This window comes from Dasypus novemcinctus, chromosome 15, assembly GCF_030445035.2.
Source record: "Dasypus novemcinctus isolate mDasNov1 chromosome 15, mDasNov1.1.hap2, whole genome shotgun sequence".
Classification (NCBI taxonomy): Eukaryota; Metazoa; Chordata; class Mammalia; order Cingulata; family Dasypodidae; genus Dasypus; species Dasypus novemcinctus.
Genome location: NC_080687.1, coordinates 5,735,758 through 5,763,058, shown reverse-complemented (window position 1 = coordinate 5,763,058; position 27,301 = coordinate 5,735,758). Strand labels below are relative to the sequence as shown.

The 27,301-nt window shown below is 44.2% G+C and overlaps 1 long non-coding RNA gene across 1 annotated transcript in view; it reads left to right on the top strand.

Annotated features, from left to right (window-relative positions):
• Positions 1-18,617: 18,617 nt before the first annotated feature.
• LOC139436481 (uncharacterized) overlaps positions 18,618-27,301 on the top strand; it is a 97,507-nt gene continuing 88,823 nt past the window's right edge. The window contains exons 1-2 of the long non-coding RNA XR_011645741.1: positions 18,618-18,698; positions 18,845-18,914. This is a non-coding gene — a long non-coding RNA (uncharacterized lncRNA). The remainder of the gene's footprint in view (positions 18,699-18,844; positions 18,915-27,301) is intronic.

Below are 27,301 nucleotides of genomic sequence, written 5' to 3'. Positions count from 1 at the left end.
CTTGCCCCAACCTGTGGCAATAGTGTTGATGAGGGAAGTAACTTATGCTTTATGGCCTGTAATTGTAAGCTTCTACCCCAAATAAATACCCTTTATGAAAGGTATTTCTGGTATTTTGTACCAGCACCCCTTTGGCTGACTAATACATGTACTTTATCATACTGAGAAAGTTTCCTTCTATTTCTATTTTTCAGAGTGTTTTTATCAAGAAATCTGTTATGTTTTTGTATTTTGTCAAATGCCTTTTTCTGTATCTATTGAAATGATCATGTGATTTTTCTTCTTCAGTTTATTAATGTGGCATATTACACTGATTGATTTTCTTATGTTCAGTCATCCTTGCATACCTGGCATAAAGCCCACTTAATAGTGATGTATAATTTTTTAAAATGTGTGTTTGGATTTGATTAGCAATTATTCTGTTGAGTTTTGCATCTATATTCATTAAAGATATTGATCTGTAATTTTCCTTTTTTGTAATATCTTTATTTGGCTTTGGTGTTAGGGAGATATTAGCCTCATAGAATGAGTTTGGTAGCGTTCTTTCCTGTTCAGTTTTTTGGAAGAGTTTGAGCAAGAGTGGTATTAGATCTTTTTAAAGTGATTAGTAGACTTCATCTGTGAAGCCATCTGGTCCTAGACTTTTCATTTTGGGGAGGTTTTTGATGACTGTTTCAATTTCTTTCATTTTGATTGGCTTATTGAGGTCTTCTCTTTCTTCTATCATCATCTCATCAGCATTGTCTAGTTTGTTGCCTTACAGTTGTTCATAGCATCCCCTTATGATCTCTTTTATTTCTGCTGGGTCTGTGGTAATGTCACCCTTCTCATTTCTGATTTTATCTATTTGTATCTTCTCTCTTTTTTTCTTTGTTAATCTCACTAAGTGTTTATAGATTTGTTTTGATCTTCTCAAAGAATCAATTTTTAACTATGTTGATTTTCTCTATTTTTTTTAATTCTCCATTTCATTTATTTCTATTGTAATCTTTATTATTTCTTCTGCTTGCTTTGGGATTGGTTTGCTATTCTTTTTTCTAGTTCCTCCATTTGTGCAGTTAAATCTTTAATTTTAGCTCTTTCTTCTTTTTTAATGTAAGCATTGAGGGCTATAAATTTCCCTCTAAGCACTGCTTTTGCTGTATCCCATAAGTTTTGATATGTTGTGTTCTCATTTTCATTTGTCTTGAGGTGTTTACTGATTTCTCCTGCAATTTCTTCTTTGACTCACTGATTTTTTAATTTGTCTGGGCCCAAAAGCAAAACTAAATAAATGGAGGGAGCCATTCAGTTCCAGGAGCAGCATTAGCTCCAAATGTATCATAGAAAGAAAGGACCATCATAAGAAGGAGATTGTTAAGAAACTTGAAAAGCCTTCCTGCAAGGAGTCAGGGAGTAGCAGAGGAAAATTAAAGACCACTGGAATGTCCCAATGCTTCAGAAAGTGGATGCAGCAGGAAGAACAGCTCTTCAAGCCCTGGGCATTTAGAAGTGGATATACCTCTGGGCACAAGCTTCAAAATCACTTCAGCACAAGAATCTGTTGCGCTAACCAAGTGGGAACATAGGTCCTGCCCTGGGAGGCAGGTTCCACAGGCCTGAGCTCTGGAGCTGGAGGTGCTGGAGACAGCCACTGTGGCACCGACATGGGTAAGCCTGCCTGACACTGAGGCGGAGTGCGATGGGCCCCCTTGCCCAAAGGTATAACCCAAGTCCATCTCAACATCTATCAGTTATAAAAGTGATTTTGGGGCTTGTGGCAGTTTGAGATTATTTATGAATTCCAAAAAAAGATATTATGCTTGTAAATTGGTCTTTTCCTCTAGGCATGATAACCTTTGATTGTATTAATTTCAGCTGAGGTGACTTTGATTAAATTATGTTAAGATTAGGGCCTAGATTTGACCACGTCATTAGGGTGACTTGGTTTGAGTCCCCGCCTCCTTTGTGGGCTATATAAATGGACAATCAAGGAGACACACAGAAGTAGATATACAGAAGCAGATACATGAGAAAGAGGACGCGAGCTCCAGAGACATGGAAGAGGATCCTGTGGCCTCAGGAAGAAAGATGAGTCACTCAACTGATAGTTTGCAGCCGAAGAGAGCAGCTGAGCCCTATGCCAGCCTACAGCTAAGATAGGAAGACGCTGGGCCCATGAAGCCTTAAGAGGAAAGAGGAAGGCTGAATCCTTGCAGACATCACCTGCCATCTTGCTTCAACATGTTGCAGCAGACTTTGGCTAATACACGGGATAACATGGATGAATCTGGAGGACCTTATGCTGAGTGAAGCAAGCCGGGCATTGAAGGACAAACATTACACGACCTCACTGATATGAATCAAGCAAATTGAGCAGCTTCAGAGTGCTAGAGTCTGGAAGATAGGTTTACAGGAAATAGGGAGAAGAAGGTTGTGAGAAAATACTTCTTATGGTACCTTGAATTGGACTCTTCAGGGCCTTGTAACCATAAGCTTTTACCCCAATTAAATACCGTTTATAAAAACCTACAGATTTCTGGCACTTTGCCTCAGTACCTCTTTGGCTGACTAATTCAGGGCTTCATTTTTCTCTTTGGTTTTGATCCCTGATGTGAACCTTGGCTCTTTTTGCTACTGTGAAAACCAAATTTAGTGACTTTTCCAAAGTCCTAATATTTCAAAACAGTTTTTTACAGTACCTGCTGTTGCACTGGGAATGCAGAAATGACTAATTTCATATTAGTTGTGTTATTTATTTATATGCTTAAGGACAGTAAGAGAAGAAGATATAAATCATAAAGGAGGCCCAAAGGACAGAGTAGCCCACTGTTTGGGGACTAAGCTGTGAAGGCTAAATAGGAATTTGGAAAATGGCTAATCAAGGGAAGCATATGATTGAAAGAAGGAACGACACATAATAAACACGTGGGGCCACTGCATGGTTGTTCTATCAGGATACTAAAAACAGCTGAAAACTCCTGGATGTAATTTCTATGTACGGAAATAAAGATGGAGAGGTAGAATGGACCAGATCACGACCACTCAGGGAGTGCCGAAGTGGACATTATCTTACCGATGAGGGGAACCCAGAGGGCAACATCATCAGGTTTATATAAAATGAAGTAGTTGGAGCAATGATGTCTACATTTGCCTTTAGCTTCAGAATTCTGATTCGTGTCTTGAGCCTTTGGTGTCACTTTAGAGTACTTGCTTCCCAGCTATCCTACGTCAACTTTTATCACCACACTGCATTACGTAGGATTAGGTTTAGCTGCATGTAACAGAAAAATCCATGGTAAATGGGCTCTCTCTTGGGGACCCCATGCCCCCCAAGGGGTTCAGGCAATGTGAAGTTGCTCTCTTCTGCTCTGGGGAAAGTTTGTGGGGCTTTTTCTGGGCCCTCTGGGTAGACACTCCCGTGCCCCCGTCTCTGTACCCATGTCCACCTGCTGTGGTGACGTAGAGCCTCTTCATGGCCTCTTGCCAGGAAGTGGGCACAGGTCCCCTCTATGCTCACATCCCCAGACCTATGTGGGCTTCTGGGCTTACCCTTTTCCCCCAAACCCCCACGACCCACTCTAGTGTTTGGGGCCTGTGATGCTCAGAGGCAGGGACCCTTCTGGACCCCCACTGTCTAGCTCTCCCTCTCTCTTCTCATATTTTCTCCTCCCAGTAAGTTTTCCTCCCTTCTAACCTGGTTTTGGCCAGTGTCTCATGCTTTCAAAGTTATTGCGTAAATGGAACGTCATAAATACATCTTGATTTCATTTGGTACTCAAACGTAACCCTTCGTTTAACTCTTCGCCTGCTGTATCATCCTTTCCCCGAGGCAAAGCCTGGATGCCTAAAGCTGGCAAGGTCTTGGAGGGCGCGTGGGCTCTTGTCCCCGGGGGGAGCCGCCTGTCTGTGGGTGCGCACCTGTTGAAGACGACCTTGTGCAGGTGTTGTTCTTGGTCAAAGCGTGGCCAGGGTGAATCAGGTGGGCCATTCGTCCACGTTGCTGGGGCCTTCGAGAGAGAAGAAATTCAGACACAGTTGGCCAGAGGAAGCTAAGGGAGAGCCAGAAGCCAGGCGGGACCAGAAGAGCCGGCACAGGAGCGGACGTCGCCGTGTGGTGGGGGCAGAGGTGCCAGCCAGCGAGCCCAGGCATGGTGGCAAGCCAGCACAGCCTGGGAGAAAGCACCCCCGGCTGCTGCTTTGGTTTTGGACTTCTGGCCCCCAAAACCGTGAGCCGATAAATTCCTGTTGTTAAGCCAAACGGTGTGTGGTATTTGTTATAGGAGCTCCGGCAAACTGAGACATGGAGCAAACAAGAATTACAAGGGTCGAAAAATCCATAGGATCATAGCAGATTAACCCATCGTATTTATAACGGGGATCATTGATAACCAACCTAAATGCCCAACAATGGCTGAAGGGCTAAATAATGTTATAATGAAAAAGAATACAATGATTGAATGCTTTGAAATATTTTTAATAACATCACAATATTTATGTTTCAAGGAGTGAAGAAAGGATATAAAAGTAACTGTACAATGACTATAACTTCATAAACATATGCTTAGAGAAAAGGCATGAGGAAAATGGAGTAAAATTTTAGCAGTGATTGGGTGGCAAGACAACGGATAATTCCTGTTTTGTCCATTTGTTAATTTTCCACCAAAGGAACATGAATTACTTTAATAATAAAAATATCATATGTATATAAGTGTATACAAACACACACATTTATATACACATATAACTGTGTATCTATGTCTACAACTATAGTTACATCTATATAAATGTAGCTCTACATATCTATGTCTGTATGTCCCTATTACTATCTATCATCTAGCTGTATTTATCCATCTAATCTATCATCTGTCTATCTTACTATCTACCTACATTTTGAAATAATGAAGTGTCCTGCTCACAGCCTGGGCAAACAGCATTCCTTCCACAGTGGTGGCTGAGTAAGACTGACTTCTACATGGGTGTGCTCCGCTTGCTTTTTGGAGTGGGAAAGGGCCAGGGAAAATGCTGCAGGGGCCATCCCCGTACCCCCAGGGAACCCAAGGGAAGGCAGGGGTGGGGGAGCCCGTGGCTGGCCGTGAGGTGGGGGCGGGTGGGGTCTGGCCATGCGGACTTGCATGCTCAGGAGGGCACTTGCTCTCTGCCACGGCACAGCACACTTGAGTCTCGACATTACAGGGCCCCAGGTGTTTGCTTCAGTGATTGTACTTTTCCTTCATCGTCCCCTGTCCAGACTCAACGTTTCAGTTGCCACAAGCATTCATCCTGTGACTCGGTCCCCAGACTCCTGTCTTTCTCGTTGCTGTCTCTGGATGGACTTTTGCTTATTTCTAAACATTTTAAAACTTGGGCCAGAAGTGACACTGGAATCCCAGAGGAATTCCAGGCAGCTGCTTTTCTTTCCTTCTAGGCCAAAGCAAGGAGAGAAGATAATTGAGACGTGTTGTGTTTACATCTGCAGCATCTTGCCCTTGTCATGATTTTCCTTCAGTTCAGAGGGAGGTGACTTTGGCAACAATAATTGTGTGTCCCTTTATATAACTTCCTCCTTGTTGCTTTCATGAAACAAAAGAAGTCCTGCAGCAACTTCTTAGCCCAAATCCTTTTTTATTGCTTTTGTTAAGAAACATATTTGAACATATCATATAATATTCTAAACTATATTACAAAGCAAGCATACCAGTTAAATGCTGCATGTCAATTTCAAGAATTGTTAGGATAGAGATAATTAACTTGACTTAAACGTGGCACTGAATTACTAGTATCAGTAAGTCTCTTTTTGTACTTTTTACAAGTATACTAATTGTTGCTGATTGCAGGATAACTTTGAAAATGGAAGAGTTATCATGTTTGAAATAACACATAAAATCACTGCAGTTCCTTGCTATAGAGGTAATTCATCTTTTGAGAAGAAATACAGCCCCACTTGGAAACTCCCCAAATGATTTTTCACATAACAGTTTCTTGCCATCACTACCTGTGCAGTATCAAAATCCTGCAACCAATCGCAGTCATAAACCTTTGCAGTAAAACTAACACTGATCGTGTAAGGAATTGTTCTTACGAGCAATAGAAATGACTATTCTGGAGCCTCAAAAAACCATTATACTTTACTTTAGGAGTAGAAAGGCACCTGCCAAATATGCTTCTTGCTATTTCCTGTGCTGTATGGGAAAAGGTATATTCTACAGGCATACTGGGAGAGAGCTAGCCCACAGCATTAGAGATTTACTTAGCTCTATATGTCTCATGTTTAGATATCTTAAGGTGAAATGTTTGCCCTTTCAATTAATTAAAAATGTTGGTCCTTCTAGTTAGCAAGGTTCCACAGGTCTGTATTCCAGTCAGCAAGTTTTCCCAGTTATTTGGCTAATTTCCATTACTGAAGAATTAGGTCTGGTGATTACATCCAATCTCAGCAAAGTTTTCAGCCAGCTTATTTAGATACTCAGCAAAATGGAATTCCTTAGGGACAGAGAAAGAATACGTTGTGTAGTATAATTGCAATGTAATGCCTTTAAGAGTTATTCTTGAAAGAAGAATTTGACTTGACAGACTTTCAACTTTTTCCATTTATAGTTCCTGTCCTTTTGTGATTAGTTACACTCATATTTTCTTGCTGGTGTTCTACATCAAATAGCTGCTTTTTGCCAGTGAATCGGTGTCTCCTACTGATACATATACATAAACACACACATCAAAATATTTTAAAAAGTTAAGTCACAACTGTAGAAGGTTAAGAAATATATAATATTAATGTATTATGTGCATTTATTTACAGGCTTATGTGTCTTAATATTCTGCATTTTGATGCAAAAATATATCTTGATTATATATTTTGAATATCTCTTCTATATTTGTGTCTTATATTTTCCTGTATTTTGACCTGATCTCTTCCTGCTAATGACAATTTAAATGCTCTGAAATTATACAAGGAATAGGGAAATCAGAATTTAAAAATATAATGAAAGTTGCTGTCCTGAAGTTCCCTCTAAGGTTGCCTTATTTCACGCATTCCCCAAGTGCCCACCTGCACAACTCGTCATAGAATGGAATTTCAAATTGCCTCCCAATACTGCTGGATTATTACTTATAATACATTCTTATAAGACTTTCCAAGAAATTTTGTGGAAATGATTTTCTAGAGGTCCTTAAGAGTAGTGATTCCCTCAGAAACCGTTTTGCATGTGTATTATGTCAGTCAAAGGGGTGCTGGTGCAAAAACCAGAAGTCTGTTGGCTTTTATAAAGGGTATTTATAAAATACAGATACCAGGCCATAAAGCATACACTACTTCCCTCACCAGTCTATTTCCACATGTAGGAGCAAGGTGGCTGCTGATGTCTGCAGGGTTCAGGCTTCCTGGGTTCCTTTCTTCCCAGGTCTTGCTTCTCTCCAGGCTCAGGGTTCCTCTCTTCCCAGGGCTTGCTTCTCTTTCCTCACAACCAAGCTCCTCTGTGTGCTTACTTCCCAGGGCTCCAGCTCAAGACTCCAGCCTCAAACTCCAACATCAAAATCTCCAACATTAACACCCTAGCTCTGTCCTTTGCCGTGTCATTTATCTGTGAGTCCCCATCCATTAAAGGGCAGGCACTCAATGCCCTACTGACATGGCCCAATCAAAGCCCTAAGCATAATTTAATCACACCCAGGTACAGACCAGTTTACAAACGTAATCCAATATCTGTTTTTGGAATTCATAATTATATCAAACTGCTACAGCGTGTTTTGTTGGTTAGTTGGTTTGCATGATTTTTATAGCTAGGAGTAGGTAGAAGGATGTGCCTTCCAGCTTATTTTATTAACATAATTTTTCATCTCAGTGTTTATAAGCACATCAGCGATCTATGACTAAAAACATATATGTATATATAGATACACACATACCTATGCAGATAGGAATCTCAAGTGCAAAATAAGATGATTAACAAATGATTATTTTTATTTTTGTCTGAGTTTGATCTTTGTTTGGAATCCCCATTCTGCTAGGGAGCAGAAATTATATCTTATCCAATTTAGTATCCACTCGCATACCCAAGGTGGGCCAGAAGGAGAGGGGTGGGAGAAGGGGACGTGGTCTGCAGCTTTCACACACTGAGAAGGGCACCTGCCCTGGGTCTTTGCCATCCACTAGTCGTGCGTCAGCTGAGACATTCTGATCTCCTTCTGGTCTGTGGTCATTTTGCCCGCTGTGTCCTGTGTCTTCCTCCCTCCAGCCACAAGAGCTCTCTCTGCCACGGAGGGGCTTCAGTGCCGACTCCCATCGTCCATGCTGCTTGCTGCTCTGTGATGAGATGAACGTCACTCTTGTGTTGCCACCCTGCTCAGGGTGCCCAGGGCATCCCTGAGACCACCTGGGTCCCGCTTTCTAGATTTGCCACTCCACTGCCGTATCTCCTCGATGCACTTGTGGGCGTTGAGCCTGAGAACACTGGGCTCTTGCCAATGTTCAGGGCTCTACTGGGAAAAAGGTCCAGATTCCCTCTCTCCTCAGGCTCCCAAACATGGGTCCAGGGGATCCTACCGCCTTCTCCCCTTCCCCTGTGACTTAGCCAGGGGAGGGGGAGGCTGGGCCCAGGATACCCTCTCGAGGGCATCACTAGCCTCTAGCTGTTGTGTTCTCTCTCTCTGGTTCTCTCATCAGTCCTCTGGTTCTTGGTCAGTGGAGAGGGAGGGACAAGCAAGACCAAAGACGATGAATTGAGTCTGTGAAGGATGAATTGAGAGATAGCAGGCCCTTAGACTTATTTGGGGGTGGGGTGGGGGCTGAGGGTCACTTGTAAGTTAGAGATGTATTTGGAGCATGATGGGGCTGGGAAAAGGCTGCAAAGATCATTGATAGCCTGAAACTATGGGGTTTTTCCTTAAGGCATTAGGAAGTCTTTGAAAACTTTTTAGCAGAAAGTAAAATAATCAAAGAGATAAAATGGGCTCTAGAGACTTTATGGAGCTATTTGATTGGAACTGGGAATTACTAGAGGGGATGTGGGAATAAGGGGAGGGGAATTAAAATATGATCCCAAGGACTTAACCTTGGGGGACGGTGCACTCTTGTAGGAGGAAGGGGAGTAGAATCTTAGAAGGATTATGTTGCAGCGGCATCTTTGAGGGGTCTCACTCATTGTTGGAAATGTGGGATTGGGGTCCAGAAGAGAGGTAAAGTCCTGGGGTTTAATTAAGGATGAAAAAGACATCAATAGTTGATTGTAGTTGAAAGTATGGGAAGAGAAGAGGGAAGAGGGTAGAGAAGGAAAGATCATCTTGAGATCATGAGGAACGGTCAAAATTGAGGAGGAAGTGAAATGACATAGAAGCACAGGGAAGAGTGTCCAGATGGAGTGACCACAGTATCAGGTGTGGTAGGAGAGATTCTGAGGAACGTGGTGGACTAGCTGCAGAGAAACTGTCCCAATCCAGCACACCTAAGAATCCTGCAAAAAATATACAGAAATGCTTTTGCAAGCCCTGTTGAGCTTAGGACGGCAGGGGTCTTTACTTCATGGTAGCTTTGCCTGAGGGGCTGCCTAGTGAGAAGACTAGTTCTATTCATGCTCATCACCCAGGGTTGTCTCTAGGCCTGTAGGCAGAGCGTGGGGGTGGTGGAAACTACCAAGTGAAATCCAGGAGCAGAAGGTGGATGTAAGAATAAAAACACAGGGCATTGCTAATTCCTGTCCTCAGTGAATTCTGAGGTGCTTTGCCAAGCAGGGGAGAGCCTTGTGATAGGTCAGACTGATTTGCTCAATATAGGCCCACATCCCAGAGATGGCAGAGACTGCGTGCTAGCCCAGGCAGCTGGGGAGAGTTTTAATTGTCTACTTGGAGTGAAAACCGGGCTCAGCAGAGATCTGGAGTAAATAACTTGGTCTGTCATAAAATAGTCAATATAGCATAGACTGTGACTATGCCACACTGAAGTGCTTGAGTGGATTAGTGGAGTACAGCTCCCAAAGCTCTGCCCTCCGAGGGTATCAGAAGAAGCTTTCTTCACCATGGACTTGGGAAACACACTGATGCGGTGAGCCTGAGCATCTAGGAAAGGGAGCTCAGGGGCTGTTTTCCATAGGCCAAGAGGCAGATGGGAAATGCTGCAGGAGAAACGGGCTCATGAATTCAGTGGGGCTGGGATGCGCCCGGAGGGAGGGAGCCACGTAACGGCGCTTGGTGGGCCTGGCCGTTTTCGTGGGCAGCTGGGCTCATGCTGAAACGGAAGGCCGTGCCCCGTGGGGTCCCTAGTGGGACACGCACTGCAGTCCTTCCTCACGTACTTAGATAAAAATGTTAAAACTCTCTAGGTGTTGTGCAAGGGGCTTGACCTGAGTCCCTGTAAGAGAGAGCTGCAGCTCCTTCCCCAGGTCCCAGGCTTGAGTCACAGCGCAGACCCGCAGCCTTTGCAGGGCAGGTCTGGGCCCTTTCAGAAAGGATCTACTAGAAAGTCACAAGCACCAACTGCTCACCTTCCTCCTAGTTTTCCCTTCAGAGCCCACTGCCATTTACCAGGATAACTGGCTCTGGGGAAGTGGGGATACCAGCTATTCCAGGAAAGAATTCAAATAGCTCTAAGCTCAGGCTGACTTCTGGGACCCCAATTCCACTGACGTCCACTAGAAAGAATGGGGATTTAAAAGAGTCAGGTCATAGTAGAGTTTTGATTCAGATTTACCTCACAGGGTTTCTGAACATGTGTGTTTACCAAGATGCTATAAGCTTAGTTGTATATATGTGTGTTCAAAAATATATGTAAATGTAAGAATGCATGTTACATAGCGCTGAAATAGAGATCCTCAGTAATTAATTTCCTGACTCGTGGAGTAAGGACTCTTATGGTAGGAAGGGCCTATTGGAAGTTAAGTTGCAGTAAAAGAAACAAGTTTATGCCCATGGAGCTCATGGATCTTAACACATACCCATCACTTAGAAACAGTTAACTTTATAGAATGGAGCTCTGGACTACTGAATACTCAATTATAAGGCCAAAGCCTTGTGAAGTTGGATACTGTCTAACAAAATTCAGAATGCGCTCTGACAAGCAACCAAAATACGGTGCTCTTTCTCTTGTAGTCAGAAGGCCCAGAACCAGAAATAATGACTCAGAAGGGGGAGGTGTGAAACAGCTAACAACCCACTTACACATTTTTGCCTCTTATCTCTGTGACTCTGGAGTCTGTTAGCTCAGTGATTTTAGCACCTCAGGGAGAACTGTTTCTATCAGGAGACACAACAATTGTTTTCAGTTGAGTGAGACGCTAAACTTGGACATTTTAGGCCATTCATGCTCCTAGGAGACCAGGATGTGTAGTAAAATGTTTAGCCTCACCCACAGGGATATCTGGTTTTGTCCCTGGCTTAAGAGGAAACTTCCGAGCCCTTGGCTTTTCCTGAGTGGTAGAGGTGCCTTTGTTAGTCAAGGTGGGCCTCTGTGACCACACAAGATGGCTTATGCTGGTGAGATGACTCAGGGTGGGCAGCCACATCTGAGAGTGGCAGGGTGGGGACTGACCACATCTGAGAGTGGCAGGGTAGGGACTGACCACATCTGAGAGTGGCAGGGTGGGGGCTGGCCCTGCCTGAAGCACCAACCCCATGACTTTGGGTGGGAGCTTTGAGTCACAGGGTTTCAATTAACCTGGAGACTGAGCTCAGTCATGTGGGAAATTGATCTATCCTTCATGCCTGTGTAGGTGGAAGTAAATAGTGCCTTTACAATAATATCGTTGAATGTGAAAAGATTAAACTCTCCAATCAAAAGATAACAGGCTGACAGAATGGATAAAAAAACATAAGTCATCCATATGCTGCTTACAAGAAAATGACTTAGACCCAAAATGGCTGAAAGTGAAAGGTACTCCATGGAATAGTAACCAAAAGGACAAAGATACTCCATGTGAATAGTAACCAAAAGAGAGCAGAGATAGCTAAATATAGACAAAATAGCCTTTAAATGCAAAAAAGTTATGAGAGACAGAAGGCCATTATATGTTAATAAAAGGGACAATCCACCAGGAAGATAAAACAGTCATAAATATCTATGCACCTAACCAGGGTACCCCAAAATATATGAAACAAACTCTGGGAAAACTGAAAGGAGAAATAGACATCTCTACAATAATAGTTGGAGACTTCAGCACACCACTCACATCAGATAGAAACAACTAGACAGAAGATCAACAAGGAAACAGAGAACTTGCACAAATGATAAACAAGTTAGACCTAACAGACATATACAGAACACTGCATCCAAATATAGCAGGTTATACATTCTTCTCAAATGCCCATGGATCTTGCTCCAGGGTTGACCAAATGTTAGGGCACAATGCAGCTCTCAATAAATATAAAAAGATTGAAATTATATAAAACACCTTCTCAGATTATAATGGAATGAAACTGGAAATCAATAACAGACAGGAAAAAAGGAAATTTGCAAATGTGTGGAGGCTAAACAACACACTCCTAAATAATCAGTGGGTTAAAAAAGAAATTGCAAGTGAAATTGTTACTGGATTTCATTTAGGTTCTTTGACTATGCTGAAGAAATGAATTTCAAGTGCAAGTCGGCTGAGTAAGGCCAGTAATTTATTAAGGTAGGGAGGGAAGAGAAATGGGAGAAAATAACAGAGCAGGGGTCCCAGGTAGAGAGGAAGGGGGTGAAAAGGGATGAAGAGGGCTGATTTACAGGCTGTAATTCCCATTATAGGTTATAAATGCCCAGGTTTACTTGCATGGTGATCCAAGCATGGGAAAGGGCAGCTGGAGTCCGAGGTCCAGGGGCAAGAGAGCATGAGACTCAGGCCCCGCGCTGCTTTTTAAACTGCTCATTATCCCATCCCTTTGCTAATGGCAGGGGAGGAGTTCCAGCCGTTCACTGCTTTGATTGCTTATTTCCCCCATCAGTCTCCCAAGAGGGCCCAATGATAAAGTCCTTAGGAAATATCTGGGCTTCTCTTGGCTTCTGGAGGAAGTCTTCTTCTGAGTGGCAGAATCTTGGGAGAGTCTTCCAGCAGCCATCTTGGGGTTGCTGATGTCCACGTAGACTTCTTACCAGGTTCCAGATCCATCTATTAATTCCCTATCTTACTAGCCTGCTTCAAAATCAGTAAATACACTGAGACAATATGAAAACAAGAACACAACATATTAAAACTTATGGGAGACAGTGAGGGCAGTCTTGATGGGGAGTTTCACAGCCCTAAAGCCTACATTTAAAAAGAAGGGAAATTTTATAGCCCTAAAGCCTACATAAAAAAAAAAAAAAACCTCAAAGATTTAACGAAACAACTAGAGAAAGTAGAGAAAGTAGAACAGCACAGCAATCCCACAGCAAGCAGAAGAAAAGAAATAATAAAGATTAGAGCAGAAATAAATGAAACTGAGAACAAAAAACAATTGAGAAAAAAACTGGTCCTTTGAGAAGATCAGTAAAATTGACAGACTTTCAGCTAGACTAACAAAGAAAAAAAGAGAGAAGATGAAAATAAATATAATCAGAAATGAAGGGGGGAGAGGGGGAGTTACAATTGATCCCACAGAAATAAAAAGAATCATAAGAGGATATTATGAGAATCTGTATGCCAACAGACTAGACAACCTAGATGAAATGGACAAATTCCTAGAAATACACAACCTACCTACACTGATGCTACAAGAAATACAAGAATTTAACAAGCCAATCACATTTAAAGAGATTGAACCCATCACCAAAAATCTCCTGGCAAAGAAATGTCCAGGACCAGATGGCTTCACAGGTGAATTCTACCAAGCATTTTGAAAAGAATTAACACCAATCCTGATTTAAACTATTCCAAAAAATTAAAGAGGAAGGAAAATTACCCAACACATTTTATGAAGGCAACATCACCCTAATACTAAAGCCAGGTAAAGGTACTATAAGAAAAGAAAATTACAGATCAATCTCTCTAATGAACATAGAGGCAAAAATTCTCAACAAAATACTTGGAAATCAAATCCAACAGAATTTCAAAAGGCTTATACATCAGAACCAAGTGGGATTTATTCCCAGTATGTAGGCTGTTTCAATATAAGAAAATGAATCAACATAATACACCACGTTAACAAACTGAAGGAAAGAAAACACATTATTATCTCAATTGATGCAGTAAAGGCATTTGACAAAATCCAGCATTCTTTTTTGATAAAAACACTTCAAAAGATAGGAATAGAAGGAAAATTCCTCAATCTGATAAAAGGCATAGATGAAAAACCCACAGCCAACACTGTACTCAATGGGGAAAAGTTGAAAACTTTCCCTGTAAGATTGGCAACAAGACAAGGATGCCCACTCTCACCATTGTTATTCAATATTTTACTAACAGTTCTAGCTAGGGCAAATAGACAAGGCAAAAAAAATTAAAGGCATCCAAATAGGAAAAGAGGAAGTAAAACTCTCACTGTGGATGACATGATCCTGTACTTAGAAAATCCTGAAGTATCCACGACAAAACTACTTGAGCTAATAAATGAGTTCAGCAACGTGGCAGTATACAAGATTAACATGCAAAAATCAGTAATAGTTTTGTATACTAGTACTGAACAATCGGAGGAGGAAATCGGGATAATTCCATTTGCAATAGCAACAAAAAGACTCAAATGCCTAGGAATTAATTTAACCAAAGAAATACAGGACCTATTTGCAGAAAACTACAAAACAATGCAAAAAAGAAATCAACGAAGATCTAAACAAATGGAAAGACATTCCGTGTTCATGGATTGGAAGAATAAATATCACGAAGGTGTCAATCTTACCCAAACTGATTTATAGATTCATGCAATATCAATCAAAATCCCAACAGCCTACTTTACAGATTTAGAAAAGGCAATTAGCAAATTCATTTGGAAGGGAAAGTGCACCCAAATAGCCAAAAGCATTAAGAAAGAAGAGCTATATGGAAGGAATTTCACTGCCTGAGGTTGAAACATATTACAAAGTTACAGTGGTCAAAACAGCATGATACTGGCATAAAAATAGACACATTGATCAGTGGAATAGGACTGAGAATCCAGAAATAAACCCCACCTATATAGTCAAGTGGTTTTTGACAAACCTACCAAATTAATGTTAATGGGACAAAACAGTCTCTTCAGCAACTGGTGCTGGGAGAACTGGATATCTATAAGCAAAAGAATCAAGAAGGACACCCCCATCTCACTCCCTATACAAGAATCAACTCAAAATGGATCAGAGGCCTTAATATAAAAGCCAGGACCATAAAACTACTAGAAGAAAATGTAGGGAAACATCTTGAAGACCTTGTAGTAGGTGGTGGATTCTTGGACCTTATACCCAAAGCACATGCAACAAAAGAAAGAACAGATAAATGTGACTTCCTCAAAATTAAACATTTTTGCACCTCATAGGACTTTGTCAAAAGGGTGAAAAGGCAGCTAACTCAATGGGAGAGAATGTTTGGGAATCATATATCCGATAAGGATTTAGTGTCTAGGATATATAAAGAGGTGTTACAGCTCAACCATAAAAAGACAAACGACCCGGTTGAAAAGCGGGCAAGGGATTTCAATAGACATTTGTCCAAAGAGGAGATATAGATGGCAAAATAACACATGAAGAAATGCTCGACATCACTAATGATTAGGGAAATGCAAATCAAAACTACAATGAGATATCATTTCACAGCTATCAGAATGGCCACCATTAAAAAGACAGGAAACTACAAGGATGGGAGAGGATGTGGAGAGATAGAAACACTTATACACTGTTGGTGGGAATGCAGAATGGTGCAGCCACTATGGAGGACTGTTTACCAGCTGCTAAAGAATTTGATATAGAGTTGTCACGTGACCCTGTAATACCACTACTGGGTGTATACCCAGAGGAACTGAAAGCAGCGACACAGACATCTGCACATCGATGTTCATAGCGGCATTACTCACGATTGCCGAAAGTTGGAAACAACCCAGGTTTCCATCAGCTGAATGGATAAATGAACTGTGGTGCATTCACACGATGGAACATTATGCAGCTGTAAGAAGAAATGAAGACATAAAGCAAATGACAACATGGATGAAACTGGAGGACATTATGTTAAGCAAAGCAAGCCAGATACAAAAGGACAAATACGGTATGATTGCATTACTATGAACTAAATATATTGTGTAGCATATTGTATGATTTTTTAAAAAATTATATGTATCCAGGACATTTAATTGAGAAATGTATGTTTTTATTCAACTGTGTTTTCTTTTTAGTTTTTGTTTATATTTTCAATTATTAACTGTACCAAAAAAAGTTAAAAAAAATAATCACATGAAAAAAAATCATGCCTGTGTAATGAAACCCTGATAAAAACTCTGACCACTGAAGCCTGGACGAGCTTCCTGGGTTGGCAGTGCTTCCTGTGTGTGTCCACCCATCAGTGCTGGGAACACACCTGAGGACAAGGGAAGCTGTGCGCTCGGAGCCCCCCAGCCTCTGCCCGATGGGTTTCTCCCTTTGGCTTGCTCTATTTTGTATCCTTTCCCTTTATTAAGCCATATCCATGAACATAATAGTTTCTGTGAGGTCTGTGAGTCTTTCTAGTGCATCACTGAACTGAGGGCAATCTTGGGAGATCCCTGAACGTGATGTGAGGGTGGTCTGGTGTGGACTCTCCCCTCTAACCTTGCAGTTGGAGCTACACCTTACACCTGGGGACAGAGCCGTCTGCAGGAGTGTGTCCTCAGCCCCGCAGCATGGCCGGCTCCAGGGCAGAGGACAGGTGGCTCGTGGTGCCAGCTGGGGTGGTCGACTTGACAATCGAGAGAGCTAGAGTTGGATTCACACAAAAGAAACGGAGGTGAGAGTGGATAATTCCTTGGTAGCTTCCTAACAGCGCTCCAGTGAGCAGGAAGAGCTAAGGAGAAAGTGGGGCAGCCCCTTGCAGGCCAGCCCGCCAGGGCTGGGAGCCCCCAGGCTGGCAGGAAGGTTCGTCATCCAGGCGGCTGAAGGCGCCTCACCTGGCAGGAGGCTGACCGCGGAGAAAGGGAGCAGAGACCTTGCAGCGGGGGAGGAAGTGAAATCCCAGGCTCACCCATGTCATCCATGATGTGTGCTCATGCTTAAGTTTCCTCTCTTTCCTTTCTCTTCTTCACACCTTGTTAAGTAAGTTTTGTTCGTAAAATTTACATTTTAGGTGATAGGCTGCAGAATATTAAGAAGGGATCCAACAGAAATAGAAAAAAAAACAGCATCACGCAGAAACCTGGGACTTGGAGCTCGAGGCATAACTGATAGGCGTCGGGTTGCCTTTCCGTGCTGGGAAGAGCTGTGTGCGGAACATTCCGTACACGAGGTGGGAGTACTTCTAAGGGAAGAGCGTATGTCCACAGCAGGTAGGAAGACTGACGGACTGTGCTGGGCAGCTGATCTTTTGGCCGCCTGGTGTTTGAATTGTGGGGAGCCCCTAGAGTGTGAATCCCGGGGGGAGGGAAGCTTCCTTTCCCATTGCAGAAGGTGAAATCCCAGGCACGCCTCTGTGGGCCCGAGGCTGGTCCCTTTATCAGAGCCTGAGCCCTGGAATGTCCTAGGAGCAGGAATCAAGACCCGTGGGCAGCTGAGAGATGATCCGTGGGGCTAGTCTGGTGCTGGCAGGGAGAGTCCAGCAGCAGCGGTGGTTTGTGTCAAGCCTCTGGACGTGACATGACTGGCTGGACGCAGGGACAGCCAGCTCTTGGGACCGGTGGTGACCATGTGGCGTCACGACGGGGTTTTCCAGTTCCCTGCCTCTCTGTGCTGGACCTGCCCATTTCCTCAGCCGGGTTCTCCAGCCTCCTTGTGGATCAGTGAACAATGTGAAGTCAGTTTCCTGGGCTGCCCGAGCAAATACCACACAAAGGGACGTTGTAACAATGGGAGTCTAATGGCTCCTGGTTTTGAGGCCAGGAAAAGCCCCAGTCAAGGCGGTGCTTTCTCCCCGGAGGCGGTGGCGTTCCAGGGCTGTGGCCGGCAACCCTCGGTCCTTGGCTTGCCAGGGGGCAAGGCAGCTGGCCGCGTCCTCTGGGCTCTCCTTCCCTTCTGGGTTCTGTTGACGTCCAGTCTCTGGCTCTCCTCCGGGGCCTGTCTTGGTCTGATTTTCATTTCCTTTATAGAGGGCTCCAGGAAGAGGACTAAGACGCGTCCTGACTGGGCTGATGCCCGTAACTGAAGGAGCCTCATCAAAGGGTCCCCTTAAATGGGCTCACACCCCCAGGGGAGTAAGCCTAAGAACATGCTTCTCTGAGGTCCATCCAGCTCCAAACCACCACAACAGCCTTTCAGTAAGTGTCTTTTCTGCTTCATTAGTCTGCATTACTTGGACCCAACAGCCTTGACCTTTACAAGACTGATTCATGGAAAACATTTTATTTCTATCAGGGACAGTGAGTCACAAAAATGGGGGAAGATTTAAAAAAAAAATACATGTTTTTTCTACTCAGCTCTTCTTGACATAGAAACGTAAAAATAGAAAAATAAAATTACTTCCACTAATACACAACTTAATCCTTCTCAGGAAGATAACTGTTTATCCACAAAGAAGAATGTTTAATTTTTCTTGTGTCATGTGACACCAGAGCTCTGCGTTTTGTCTCCAGCCTCTGGTGTGGGTGACGTGCCATTCTCTTCTGTATCTACTTCCGCTATAGGGGGCAGCTGGGCTGGGTGCGGGGGCGGGGAGTGCAGGAAGGGTGAAGGGATGCTTTGGATCCTGCAGGTAAAGGAGGGAGAGAGAAAAGGACCTTTTTATGGCCTGGCCTTCTGCAGGAGTAGGGCAAAGGGTCAACCTTTCCGTGCTCTGCAGAGCACTCTCCTAGCAGAGCCCTTGTGTTGACCACGCTAAAATAGCTCCCATCATCTTAGCCTTAGGTCGCGGTTTGGAAGGTCTCCCCCCTGTGATTCAAGCTTCAGAGGCACCAGAATCAGCACAATGGTGAGTACAGAAAAGCTGCCCCTTTCCAAGTCAAAGAGACGGGATTTAAACATATAACTCCCTTTTTTCCTTATATGTGCTAAATTCACAAAGGGAAGTCACAATCCTTTGTCAAGTCTCGTGTCAGAATTGCTAAGTACCTGGAATAAGGTTCTTGAATGTGTACTCAGAATATTTTGCTTTCTATTTTGGGTTGGGTGAAAATGTCCTCACAGAATCTGGCAGGTTGAAAGCAATTAACAGCTCAGCTTCAGCTAAAAATGCCTTTGCACAGAGCTAGTGAAGGGCAGAGCATTCCTTGGCTGTCCTTCCAGCTCTAAGTGCCGGTGGGCTTGTGTATTCAGAAGAAAATGAAACAGATAAAACAGGGGATTTCTTTAATCTATTTAAGCTTGTGTTGTGTTTAGAATGGGGAGTGGTGCAAAGAGAAATGTATTTTGTGGGAAAATTGACATCACTTGACATCTCAATGAGGGCAAAATAAGAAGTAGCTGACGTCATATTTCTAAATATACAGTATGTGCAATAGTTACCTGGAGTGAAGTCAGAAGGGGGGAGCAGGTGAAATGATGGCTTTTACCGTCTCTGGAAGGCATCCACGTTCAACAGTCTGTCAGGAAGAGGGACACAGGTGGGGCTGGCTCACCACCTGGGCAGTGCCTGGTGCAGGGCTTTTACTAAAATCACCGCACTGGCAAGAAGAGAAACACTTACTTGGTGTCAGTGGAACAGCCAGGTCATATGTTGGCCAGAACTAAGATGCTCTTTCTCCAAAATAAACCTACCAAGACGGGCACGTGTTTTTTAAAAAATCTTATGTACTAGGCAATTGCACTGGGCCTTGATGTGCGAGCTGCTGTAGAGACGCTCGAGGTGCAGTGTGGCGGGGAGACTGTACACAGCACAACAGCATCAGGAGGACACGGAGGCTGGCACCGTACGTGGTCCTGTACGCCTTCCACTGTGTCCTTCCCGGACGTGCGAGCTGAAAGCAACAAGAGGAGAGAGACTGAAGCCCTCCGAAAGGCGAGGACACTGAGGTCTGGAGACCTGAAGCAAGGGTTTACGGTCACACAGCTACCAGTGGTGACCCCAGCCCAGATCCAGTCCGTCACGCTCAGGCCCTCCCTCTTTTTCTACAGAACGTCCCTTCCTGCTTGTACACGTTTCCTGAGGTGGCTCCAATGAATGACCACAAACCAAGTGCCTTGAAATGACACACATTTGTCACCGTACAGGTCTGGGAGTCAGAAGTCCAAAGTCATTTTCTGGGCTAAAATCAAGGTGCCAGCTGGAAACTCTCGGGGAGAATCCATTTCCTTGCCTTTTCCAGTTTCCAGAGGCTGCTGCATTCCTTGGCTCGTGGTCCCGCATCACGCCAGCCTCCTGCTTTTGTCATCACGTCCCCTGCTGCTGACTCTGGCTGCCTCCTTGGCTCTTCGAAGGACACTGCTTGGATAATGCGGGTCACCCTCCCCATCAGGACGTTCCACCACGTCTGCAGAGTTCCCTTAGCACGTACGTTTTCGTGTTCACAGGTTCTGAGCATTCGGATGTGGACATCGTAGGGCGCACTCCAGCTTTCTTATCCCCTCCCCAGTCCTCTGGAACCAGACCTTGCAGAAGGCAGAAGGGATTTCTGGGACCACAAATATGCAGTGAAGCCCCCGGGCCTCTAGGGGCGCCGTCCTCCTGGCACCGCACAGTCGCCTCGTCAGCTCCCGGGCCCCGGGGAGGAGCACGAGGGCCAGCCCTATTTTACAGATTGGGAGCTTTGCTCATTTAGCAATGGTTCTTTGGGCACAACTGCTTGAACCAGGTAGTAGTCAACAGGTACTCAGTGTCTACATGACATTCAAAGCTCTTGGTTCTTAAGTATTTTTTCAACTGTCAGAATAAGTGGCTCTGTTTGTTCCTTTTGTCAAAATTTTTTTTTTTAAATCTCAGTGGTAAGAGATAAGGGAGCATGTGACCTAAGCAGCTTGTTTGTTCAGCTTCATGGCCTTGGCCTGTGCTAAAGGTCAGAGTGTGTGGTGAAGAAAAGTTATCTGGAATCCTAAACGTCTGCGCAGGAAGATCCCACTTGCACAGGGGCCGTAGTGCAGGCGCGAGGAGGCTGTGGACTGGGGGTCCTCCCGGGGAGGGGAGCCTTCACCTTGAAGGGGCTAGTGTCAGGCAGTCTGGGCTTGTCAGCTTGCTGGAGTTCATCAGCATAAATGTCCGGGGAGTGACTGGAAGAGGGAGTCAAAAAAGTTACAGTTGATGTATGAACTTCACCAGTCTCCAAATACTCTGAACACCTGGCATTGCATTTTATTAAAAGTAAATATGGGAAGTGGATGCGGCTCAACTGATAGAGCGTCCACCTACCACATGGGAGGTCCAGGGTTCAAACCCAGGGCCTCTTGGTCCATGTGTGAGGTGGCCCACGTACAGTGCTGATGCACACAAGGAGTGCTGTGCCACACAGAGGTGTTCCCCTGTAGGGAAGCCCCACTTGCAAGGAGTGCACCCTGCAAGGAGAGCCACCCGGCACGAAAAAATCACAGTCCGCCCAGGAGTGGCACCATAGAAAAGGAGAGCTGACGCAACAAAGAGACACAGATTCCTGGAGCTGTGGAGAATGCAAACAGACACAGAAGAACACACCGCAAATGGACACAAGAGAGCAGATGATGGCGGGGAGGGGGTCAAGGGGAGAGAAAGAAATCTTTAAAAAAGTAAATATACTTATTTGGATTCATTTTGACACATCTTGCAGCATATTGCTATTAGGATACATTTACTGCCTCATTTGCCACAGCTAACACTTTTAAAAATCGTGATTACAAATATTAAGTTTCTGCCTCTTGTTCAACAGCAAGTAAATTAAACAACATCTCCATAAGGAGGAATTGCAGGTGTTCAGTGAAAACCTTGACATTGTTCATAGAAGTGATTCTTGGCTGATCTGAGCTTTTTAAAGGTACTGTCTACCCAGGCAACCTTTGTACCTGAATAACCACGGTCGAGAACACACACACACACTCTCACACACACACCACAAAAGAAGTTGTTGCCTGGCCTGGCGCCACAGCACCTCTCTGCCAGAGAGCCCACAGTGATGAGAATTACTTAAAATGGCACCACCATTATCTTGAATTACCTCATCTTTAAAAGAAAATGTCCTAATAATCTTTTCATCCACCACAGAGGAACTGTAATTTGGAATAAGAAAATTTATCTGCCTTTTTCTCCGAATCATTATTTCATGTTCTTCATTGTAAGGCTAACAACATAATTGGGCTGTCATAGCGCCATCTTAGGTTATAGATGTTTCTGGAAAAAAAATTGTTAAATTTACTATGAAATAGAAGATAGCCTTGAGGTATGTTTATCATATGGTACTTGGGCCTGAAACATGTTGTTGCTGGAGCTTTTTCATCTGTACTTAAACCCGAGATGGAATTTTGTGTTTCAATAAATGTTCTTACCTTTCGTTCATCAAAAAAAAAAAAAAAAAAGTAAATATAGTAGGCATTCAATAATATTTGTGGAAGGTTGAATGAATGTATCTCATCATTGGTTGATTGCCTCTACCTGGAAAATAAATGAAGACTGTTTCCATTCCAGCTTGCTTGCTTCCTCCACATCCAATGAGAACTTAAAGACCATTTAACTTGGAACTTTGGGCTTAAACAAACACTGGCCCAGGGCCAGAGAAGTACCAGATTTGGTTTGCTTAGGGGAACAAAATTTTGCTGCCATCGGGCCTTCAAAAACATTTGGGAATAGATGCAAAGAGGTTCCTCAGTCAGGCTGAGGTCTCAGCGGCCCCCTCCAGAGCTAGAGGCTTCCTCTGCGAGGAGCCACGTGGGTGCCAGGGAGGCTGGCGGAAGCCCCGTGGGTCATGCACGAGGCAGATCTGCAAATACGTGGGCACTACCATGTCCCGGCCTTTCAAATTTACCTCCCCACACTCCCTCAGCAGCTTTGTGGATGAGATGTTGCGCTGTAGGTAGGGACGAGAAAGGAGTCAGTATTCCAAAGCCCTTATCTGTCAGCTCCAAATGCTGTGCTGTTCTGACTTCACTGTGGCCCGTCACTGTGCCAGACATTTCTACAAGATGAAAAGCTGAGCAAACGTGGGTGCCATGGAGTGTGTCTGAGAAGGAATGAGGTCATCCATTTGACAAATTTGCAAAAGGAGGTTTTAGGGTGATGGACTGGCAACAAGTGAGTGTCACTTTGGTTTTTGCAAAGGAACATGAATGAGTGAGCTTTTAGACTCAGTCGTCTCAAATCTCAGGCGAGCATTCTCTCCCTATGAATATACGTGTCTATCAAAATTTGATGTTTTCGTATGTAAAACGTCCACTTCCTTCGAATTTCTCTATAAAACTTTAAAGTTATTGCTCCTTTTTATGCAACATTCCAAAGCTTCCCATTTTGGGCATAAGTTTAACTTTCATGCTATCATTTTCTCTGGACCAATCCTAAAGAGGGGCAGAAGTTGTACCCTAATTACGATCTGAGTCCGTAACAAATAAAAATAACATACTATCATTCCATCCAGGGCCACACCCAGTGGTCGCTGCTTAATTATTAACAAACCCAACTGCGATTTACCAGAGGCGGCCTGCGGCGGGGCCCGCGGCCAGCTGGTTTGGCCTCTGGACCTGGCAGTGCCCAGAATCTCTCTGCAACACCTTCCATCTCTATCCATCAGAGGCTCTACTGCTCTAAGAAGGCTGTGAACCTGACCGAGGAGACCTCAGTCTAGGAGGAAATGTGTGCCTGGAAAATGTCCTTCCAGACGGTAAACCTGAATAAAAGGCTTTGTTTCCCTTGCTTTGTGTCAACTAAAGGTAGGAAATGTTGAACTTGCAGGTGGTGTCTCACACTTATTTTAATTTCATCCCCAGTGTAGACAGGCTCAGGAGAGCCCACTATTCCTTCTGGTTCTGAAAACACAGCAGTGTTATGACTTTAGCAGTGTCTACTAAAAGGCCACAAGATGGGGATGTTACTCCACAAAATTAGATCTTTTGTATCGTTCAACCAATAATTATTGAGCACCTACTGTGTGCCTGGCATTATGGTAGCCTCTGGGATTACAGGGATGAAAAAACAGTCTTGTGACGGAGACAGATGCTGGCATATGGGTCTGGTGGTGTACTGAGTCCTGCTACGACAGAAACATGGGGAGCCATAGGTATGCGTGGGGGGCCCCGAGTCCCCCCCGGGGGAGGGTGTGGATGGTGCCCACGGCGGGCCCCCTTGAGAAACCAAGTCTAAGTGACTGAGCACTGGCTGGGAACAGAGGTCTAGTGCAGGCAGGAGAACCGCTGGCCCGAGGCCATTTCCTGTGAGACGACTGTAACGATGGTTGCAGCACAGGGCTAGGGGTAGTGGAGACAGGCAGCCGTGACCTGAAGGCCCTTGAAGGCGGGCCACGGGGACGAGGGTCCTCTCTCCTCGCTTGACCACCTGGAAGGCCTTTCTCATCCTTCTCTCCCTGGCACAATCCCATTTACCACCTTATTTCTACGAATGTTCTCTCCTCTAGGAAGTGGTCCCTGAGCGCCCAAGCCTGGGCTGGGAGTCTGTCCTGTGGGAGGCTCCTGCTGGTTCTGTACATCCTCATCGTCTACTTAGGAGCCTCTGTCATTGTTACAGACAGAGCGTTGGAGTAAGGAGATCAGGGTTCTACTAGTTCTGAAAATGAAACAAGTAGGGTCTAGTGAAGTAACTGAAAGTGCTTAGTATATTGCTCAGCACATTAGCTATGGGTATCAGTTATCCCAAATGTTAGTTGTTGTGGCAGTTTGATATTATTTATGAATTCCAAAATGATGTATTCATGATGTTTGTAAACTGGTCTGTTCCTCTGGCCATGATCCCCTTTGATTGTATTAAACTCAAAGGCTTTATGTTTACTTGATGAAGTTAAGGCTAGGCCTTTGATGTGCCCACCTCTGCAGGGCGTGGCCCAGGGTTGCGTCCCCAGCCCCTTGGGGGCTATATCAATGGATACTCACTCAAGAACACAGTAGAAGACAGGCAGAGCAAAGAACTTGGTTTTGATGCTGGAGCCCCGGGGAGAGCTGAGCCATTCACCTGATAGTCTGCAGCTGAACAGACAAGAGCCCTGAGCAGCTGAGAAGGCCTGCAAAGAAAGGAGCCCTCCAGCCCACAGCTGAGATCAGAAGATGCGGGGGGGGGGGGGGGGGGGGGGGGGGGGCCCATGGGGCCTTAAGAGGAAGAGGAAGAGGAAGGATGAACCTTTGCAAAGATTGGCAAACATCTTGCTCTAACATGTGGCAACAGACTTTGGTGAGGAAGTACCTCTTATGGTGCCTTGAGTTGGACTCTTTAGGGCCTTGTAACTGTAAGCTTTTACCCCAAATAAATACCCTTTATAAAAGTCAACAGGTTTCTGGTACTTTGTATCAGCAGCCCTTTGGCTGACTAATACAGTTGTTGACATCCAGTATCCTGGATTCTCCTGGTATGTCGTTGAAGATCCTTGAAGGCAGAGAGTATATCTTATTTCAGTGTTACAGCTCCAGTGCCTAGCACCATGCCTGGAACAAATTAAGTATGCAATCAATGTTATCCAGTGAATGAGCATATTCATTCTGTTAATCAAGATGAAGGTGTATCACATTTAGAACTATTAACTCCAAAATAATATAGTTAAATGCATATGAAGCCCCTCTGTGATCTGACCTATTTAGAATTTGGCAGATGGGATCTCTCTGAGGGCAGAAAACATGCCTGACTCAGCTGATAAAATAAGTGTTTAAAAATCCCTATTTTATTTTTCAAAGTTTTTGTTGATAACTCTTACTTTAACCAATGACCATTGCTTTCAGAATTTAATGAGAGGTTTTATAAATCTCATTTAACCTTGAAAACTTAAGAATATTCATATTTTTATCTTAATCCTTTTTAAACAATTTAGACTCATGTGGTCAGTAAGATGTACATTTGTTCTTACTTGAATTTTAAACTTAGCTACAGATAGTTTACTTAAATTAATATCATCAGTTAAAGACTTAGAAACAATATTACTAGTGCTTCATTCTAGAAGTTTTAACATATGAAATGGTGTTGAACTGACTTTTAGAAGGGTATTCATTTCTTGGCAGTTGAAAGAATGTGGAATTATAAGCCTAGAAATCTAGATTCTACACTTGTATCTGCTTTAAAGGAGTTTTGCAAGCTTGGGAAGTCAATTTTCCTTTTATAAATTTCTATTTCATCTCTGAACTTGGCCAGATTGAGCTAGATTTCAGCTAAGGGTTTTCTCTGAGCTCCCAAATTCCATAATTTAATCTCTTTCTGTACAGATGATGATCCAATGCATCTCTGGCAAAATATACTGGTGTGCACATAAATGCAATAGATTAAAACCAGGCATTGATTTTTTCTTATATCACTGTAGTACTTTTATTGCAATTCTGCTTTTCTGGGGAGGAGAGCAAGATAATGGCTAAAAGCTAGTATTTATTGAGCATGTGCTAAATTAGACTACATCATTTTACATGCGTTCGGTAACTGGATTCCACAGCAAGTCTATGAAATGGGCATTATTATTATTACTAGCCACATTTCACCTGTGAGGCGGCTGGGATACAGGGAGGTTGAGCGACTTACCCAAAGCCACACAGCCAGTCAGCGGTGGCACCAGGCGATTCCAGAGGGCACGGGCTTGGCCGTTGTGCTGCCTCCTGCCTTCTTAGGAGGGGCTGGAAGCGCCAGGCCCCTCGCAGGCCCTCGCAGGCCTCGTTCCAGCTCATGCTTCCAACCCTCCCGGGTGGTGGTTCCATGAGCTGCAGAGATTTTGTTTGTTGGGGGAATCTAGGGAGTTTAGGTCCAAGACGGAGGAAGGAAGAAAGGCCTTCGAGGTGAGCAGAAAGCCCCGAGGCTGGGACACACTTGCCCTGTGAGGGCCTGGCTCCCCTCGGGCTTTAGCCTGCGGCAGCACCGCGGGGTCTTGGCAGATGCGCCGCTTTTCTGAGGCTCACTTCACTCACCTGTAAAACGCGCCTGCTTCCTACCTTGAAGGACCGCTGCGGTTATTAGGGCTGAACGTGGAAGTCCCTGGGGCCATGCTGGGGTCCCCGGAGGTGCTCCTTGTCTTCTTTTTGTCATCTATTTGTATTGTTTTCTTTCCTACTGGACTGAGACCCCTTGGCAGTGATGGTAGGTAGGTCTCCTCACAGTGATTGTCAGAGAGCAAGCATGCAAAACTATTTTTAAGCAAAAGAATTAAGGTGATTTGCTTATTAAAGTATTTTAACTGACAGGTGTGAGTTTAGAGGAAAGCCAAAGAGGTGAGTGGAGGCCCCGGGCCTGCGGGTGGGAAGTGGGTGATGCAGAGGCACAGAGGAGGAGGGTCC